The sequence below is a fragment of the Colossoma macropomum genome, unplaced genomic scaffold (assembly GCF_904425465.1).
Source record: "Colossoma macropomum unplaced genomic scaffold, Colossoma_macropomum, whole genome shotgun sequence".
NCBI lineage: Eukaryota > Metazoa > Chordata > Actinopteri > Characiformes > Serrasalmidae > Colossoma > Colossoma macropomum.
This window is the reverse complement of record NW_023494799.1, coordinates 28,416,533-28,422,699: the sequence shown is the minus strand read 5'-3', so window position 1 is coordinate 28,422,699 and position 6,167 is coordinate 28,416,533.

Sequence of the window (6,167 nt, the reverse complement as noted above, 5' to 3'; positions counted from 1 at the left end):
GTTCATTAAGATTGTTGGTAATTCTAATATCAGTTGACATTGTGGTAATAAACATCAGATGTTTGGTCATGTATAAAACAGCCTATTCCCATAGTGGTGAAGTATGGTGGTGGATCTATGAAGCTGTGAGGTTTTTGGGAGTTCCTTGGAATGCTGTTGGGAGACATTGTATTCTGGTCTCCATCAGATACCAGGTGATTTTAGACCATAATCTGACTGCCTGTATCAGGATGCTAGGCCTATGTTAAGGTTGGGACTTCCAGCAGGTCAAAGACTCTCACAGACATGGTTCACTGACCACAGAATTAAGCTTTTGCAATGGTTGTCTGAGTTCCCTCATCTAAACCCTGCTGAAGATCTGTGGGGTAAGCTAAAAAGGAGACTCCAGTGAGGGATCTGGAGAGATTTTGTACAGAGGAATGGGTAACACTTTATTTTGAGAGTCTACTGTAAATAATCTATAGATGAATGCAACTAAACATGACGTTGAATGTAATAGACTTTGCTATAGCTAACCCTAAACCAGGGGTCGGCAACATGCGGCATGCAACTTTTTAAGATGAACATTGATAATTTGGAGACGAATAGACTTATTTGCATTTATAATCACTCCAGCTGGTTTCCCGATATGTTTGATCTGCAACTGTCAAACACTAAAAAGTTGCAAAGCTGAAGTCAGGTACTCATTCTCCAGCTTCTTGTTCAAATTGTCCCGTTCCACCTTAAATAGTACAACAGTTACATTCTGGCACCACCTTTTAAGGTGGAACGGGAAAATTCAAACAAGATGCTGGTGAACGACTTCAGTCTCTTAAAAAATCAAACATTGAGAGACATTTTACAAGAAACTGTTCTACTTTTGTGGAAAAGTTTCCTGCTGGAGATGCAAGAAAAGCACCTATAGCTGAGCTAAAGCTTAAAGCAGAGCAAAGTAAGTCTATTTGTAGCCTTTACTAGTACATTAGCACTTACTGAGACATATTTACAGCCAAGATGGTAAAATGGATATAAAATGTTGTGGCTCCCAAGGTGGTTTGATTTTTGTTGAAAGGACAGAATGGCTCTTCTTAACATTTGGGTTGCTGACCTCTGCCCTAAAGCTTTAATCTTAACCAAAAATCTAAACCCGATCCCAAACCTAACCACTAACGTGTTGTCAGTTAACTATTAATCACCAACTTATAACTATCAATTTTTGCTCAAAGGAATTAGCTTAACTTTGCATCTCTACTTTCACCAGATAGTGTGTGATGCTCTGTATATGTGTGTATGCTCAGAATAATGTGTGACCAAAAGGTTGCTCTCAGGTTTTCAGTCTAAGATCACGCTGACAAAGAAAAAAAACATTTTTTCATGGCTTTTTTTATTAGTTTTTTGCAGGCAGTTTCCTCATCCTGACCAGTCTGTATCCTTAGAAGAACACTTCAGCACATAACAACGAGAGCATCACTGATAGGTGTGAACATTCACAGCACCACCAGTGGATGATTCAGACACTTAAAGAGAAGTTTGCTTAACATCCACTGACAACACCCAAATGACCAAACGGTCTGAAGCGCAAACTGCCAAACTAGGTGAAAGCTCTGAGTTTAAGTGGCTCTGAAATTTATGCACTTGGAAAAGGCATAAATATCACCAGAAAGCACACTAGCCTGAAAAAGCCCTCTTGTCCTGCCTTCAGCCTGGCTTTTGAAGAATGCATGAGAATCGTGCTGCAGCTGCTGGGCAAAACTCAGCTGGACAGCTTTGATGCAGGACTTATGACAGGGTAGCGGGAGTTATAGTCCATAAAGTATCCACAAACAATTCTATATGAATTATAGAACTGACACAGTCTTAAAATAGTTATATTCTTTAAACAGTTACTCTGACCTCAATGAAGTAAACTGATTATGAGGGCATTTCATGGCCTGCCTCTGGCCACTCTGTTTGCCAGTTAGCCAGCTGGTTGCTATAGCTTAAAGCATCAGTAAAGCTGTAGCACACTGATAGATTTGCCTGTAGTGTACTGCTGTACATTTCAACATGCTGCTAGTGGTTTTGACCACAAAAATGTGTTACAATGCAGATATTTAACCAAACGTTATTTTAAATATGACAAAAATTGGTGATTTTTTGAGCTAGTTTTATTTTTATTTTCATAGCAGGTCAATGTAAAATATTTAACTATTAAATCATATGTAACTCATCCATCATGGATAAATGGTTAAAAGAGTCTTTCAAAGGGACAGATCTAAACCATCTAAACCATCTGGACCATCTAAAATGGTCATATGTGTGGGCCGCAAGTTGCAAAATGTTGGAAACCCCTTGTATAAACAATGTATTTGCAGTTAAAAAGGCATGGTTCAGTTCCAAAAACAAATCAGGTGTTGCTGATTTGTCCACCATGTCCACTCCATACTCTATTGGTTTTTCTCTTAAACCAGTCAAACCAAGGAATGACACTGTTGTTTTTCACAATGTGATCAACCAGACTGAAGATTTTTTTTTCATCCAGTCCTTCTGATCCATTCCCACCTTCATTAGCCACTTGAGCAAAGTTCAGCAACCTCGCTGCTGGACTTTAGTTACATTTAGGGCGTCATATGCCTTCAAAAAATGGGGGATGTGATAATTATTTATTATCACCCACCCCTAATTCTTCGGTGATGTGAAGTTGAAGTCAGATATTCACCAGCTTCTTGTTTGAATGTCCCCATTCCACCTTAAACGGAGCAGCAGTTTTGATGCTTGAGGTGCCAGAATGTAACTGCTGCATGATTTAAGGTGGAATGGGAGGTTTAGCTAGCTAGCGACTGAGACATCAGCATACTGCTAGTGGTTTTTCATGCTTGTTATAAAGAAAAGGACCATAAACTTTTAAACTAAGATATTACAATGGTTATCATCATTTTTTAACTGAGAAAATACTCATGTTTGTGGGTTTCTAGTAACAAACTGTTCCTATTAATGTGAATGAATACAATTGTTATTTGTTTACTTATTATTATCTAATCATTATTAACCATTATTATTTCATGTGTTTTCATGTTACAAAATACACTAATTAATCTAAGTCATCACTTAACATTTAATGTGGAAACATTAACTAATGCAGTTGTGAATTGTTTACTTAATATGAGCTAACTATATTAATGTAGTACCAAGTGCATCACTTAATATTAGCTAGTCAACACTTATTGTACTGTTACCCACTATTTGTCATCGTTTTGTCGTAGGCTGAAGTGGAAAGTAGCATTTAGCATTGTTTTTAATGTAATGAAATTATGTTACCTTTACTGTAGTTTATGTCTAATTCAACTTAGCTAATTTGAGCTATTACAGTGTTTGAAAAAGGCCTGTTTTTTTTACTCTGCTTTAGCTAGTTGGCTAAGCTAACTTTAATATATTCTTACCTAAACAGCTACTGTTTTCTTTAAGCATTTTCATTTATTTTGTCAGTTTAAAACAAGCAGCATAACATCTCTTAATTGTGTCTGTTGTTATGTGTCAGTTAGCTAATTTAGCTCATGTAAGCTAACATTCAAAGTATGCTAATGCTAGGTGTCCTAGCCCATACACCCAGTGAAATGTGTTGAGCTTCCGTCTGTGATGTGAATGTTGAGTTTTATATAAAACACCACACTTTGGCTGTAAACACCCAGAAAGCAAGTATTATATTGGTCTCTCTATGTCATTTTACTTAGATACATTTTTTTCCACAATAAATGTCCTCATTTTTTTAAAAAACAGATACTATTTTCAGCCTCATTTTTGCACTTTTATTTTGTAAAATAGCACAGTAGTCCATATTAATGTTATGTAAAACATGCATGCTTCATGAATGTTGATTTAAGCATTCATAAACATGTTATGAAGAGTTTATGTGAGATGTTATGAATGTGTTATGCAGACACCCCTCAAGTAAGCGTTCGTTAAGGAAATGAAGGAAAAATAAGTAAACTGGACTGGTCAAAAAGCCAAATTTGCAGTCAGTGGTCCAACAGTGGCCTGCTATCCTCTTGCTGCCTGGGAAGTGCAGTATACAAACTTTTTCTGGGTGACAAAACACTAATGGGTAATGCTAACACAGCTAAACACAGTGAGCTGTCAATATCTTGTGAAATATTGCTGCCTTGGAATCTGTAACTTCATCACAACTCAGTCTTCTAAGGCACTGACTTATGAGACAGCATAGCAAGCAATTCATCAAAGCAGCTGCCTTCAGCTTTGGGCACAGCCATAAGATGTCAGCAGACCATGTTATGGCAAAAATGTAATAAATTAAAAAATGGTCCTCTAGAAATGTTTTCAAAGTAATCTAGCTTTGACTTAAAACAATAATTATTGGTAATAATTTGCTCTTTAGAACTGTTGGCTGTCTTTCTCATGTATGATGAAATGTGGCCGTTCTATACATTAAGTTTATCATATTTCAGGAGCGGTGCTGATATCTATGAGTTGTTGAAATATTGTTGTTTGTATAAAAAGCCACGGGCTCATGCCAAGCAAAAGGTTTAGAATTACTGGACGTGTCTATCAGCGCTGTATAAGTGTTAGTGAGGTGCGTAGCGGCGCTGTATTTTTAACCACATGCGTGTGTGGTCAATGTTTCTGTAAGAAATGTGCGGGTGCAGATAAGACGTGGAGCAGGACCGGCCCAGTCACCCACGAGACTTTCAATAAAGAAACTGTGACTCCATTCTCTCCACCAGGGGAAAAACCTCTGCTTCTTACAAGCCAGGAAAAAGAGATGAAAGCACTGGATAACTTTCAAAACATGATACCAGCTGAAGTTTCTTTCTGTGGTCACCGCCGTGTTCATAGGACATATGTGGTGATTGTGTTCAACTGTTAAAGGAGTTAAACTAAACAAGCAACAAAATTAGGCCATCTCAGGCTTATTACAGCTGTAGGCTTATTATCTAGTAAGTATATGTACAACATTGCAAACTTAAAGCTGTGGAAGTGTGTAGTAAAAGTTTGGTCCTGGTCACTCAAGAAATTTATAGATTAGGATAGGAACCAGGGGTGCGCCATGTCTACAACACAAATATAACCCTCTTATTTACTATCCAAAATGACCAGTGAACCAGTGAATGTTGAAAATAGTGATAAATGAATGTGTATAAAAAATGCTTTAGGCAAAAACCAAAATCTCAAAACTATCATAAAACAATGCCGCAGACATCACTATAACAATTTAATAACTTTCTGTGAGCTTTCAGAGGCATTAAACTCTCCAGACGTCTGGTTCCTATCATCACCACTGTGAACATTTCTGGACCTGTAAGTTTCTCTAGAACGGGGGGTTTCACATCAGACCACTCTAAACGGCTTTGTTTACATCTCAACCCTTTCATTATGCAGAAGTTGCGAGAAATCAGTGAAATTCTCCTTAAAATGCTTGTAAAAGTAGAAGTAAAAAGTAAAAGTAGAAAGTGCAGAAAATTAAACAAGTCAAATTTGAAGTTCACTTAGCTTGGAAAAAACATGCTATTTACTGAAACTTAGTGCTTTTCATTTATCTGATTCAAATACATGAATCATGAAGAAATTAATACATTTTTTTTGTCGTACATTTTACTTACTTTTGGCAACAATGGTGTTTATTCATGAGCTGTTGTGTTAGATAAGTGCTTAGCAGCCACATTAATGAGTGTAGCGTCTTATCCTGCAGCGTGTTCCTCTGTAAGTTTCTGAAAGCAGGCTGAAGTCTGGGAGTGGCCTGTTTCCTTGTGCTTTAGAACAATAAGAGGGGAACACTTGACCAGCAGATTTCCTATCTGGCCTGAGAGTGTATCACGCTGTGCTCCCGCTGTAATTACAGCTTCTTCCCTTAAGAGCCGCCACTAAAGAGTCTCAGGAGTGATGGCAGCGAAGACAGGACACATTAAAGAGCTTCTTTTTTCACTGCAGGCTGCACTGAAAAAGGCCTGAAGATGCCAATATGATTCCAGCAAGATGTGAATATGATTAAATTGGAAAAGGGGGGGGGGTTGGCAAAGACGTTTACAGCTAAATGATTCCTTTCAGGATTTATCTGCTCTGCCACCTTGTGGTTGTATAATGAAAGATGATGTAGAGTTATACGTGCAGGCCTGTGTCCCTATTTTTTCTCCACTCTTTAAAGTAGATAGTTCTGAATATATCTTCTGGTTTAACTGAACACATTAAGACATTCA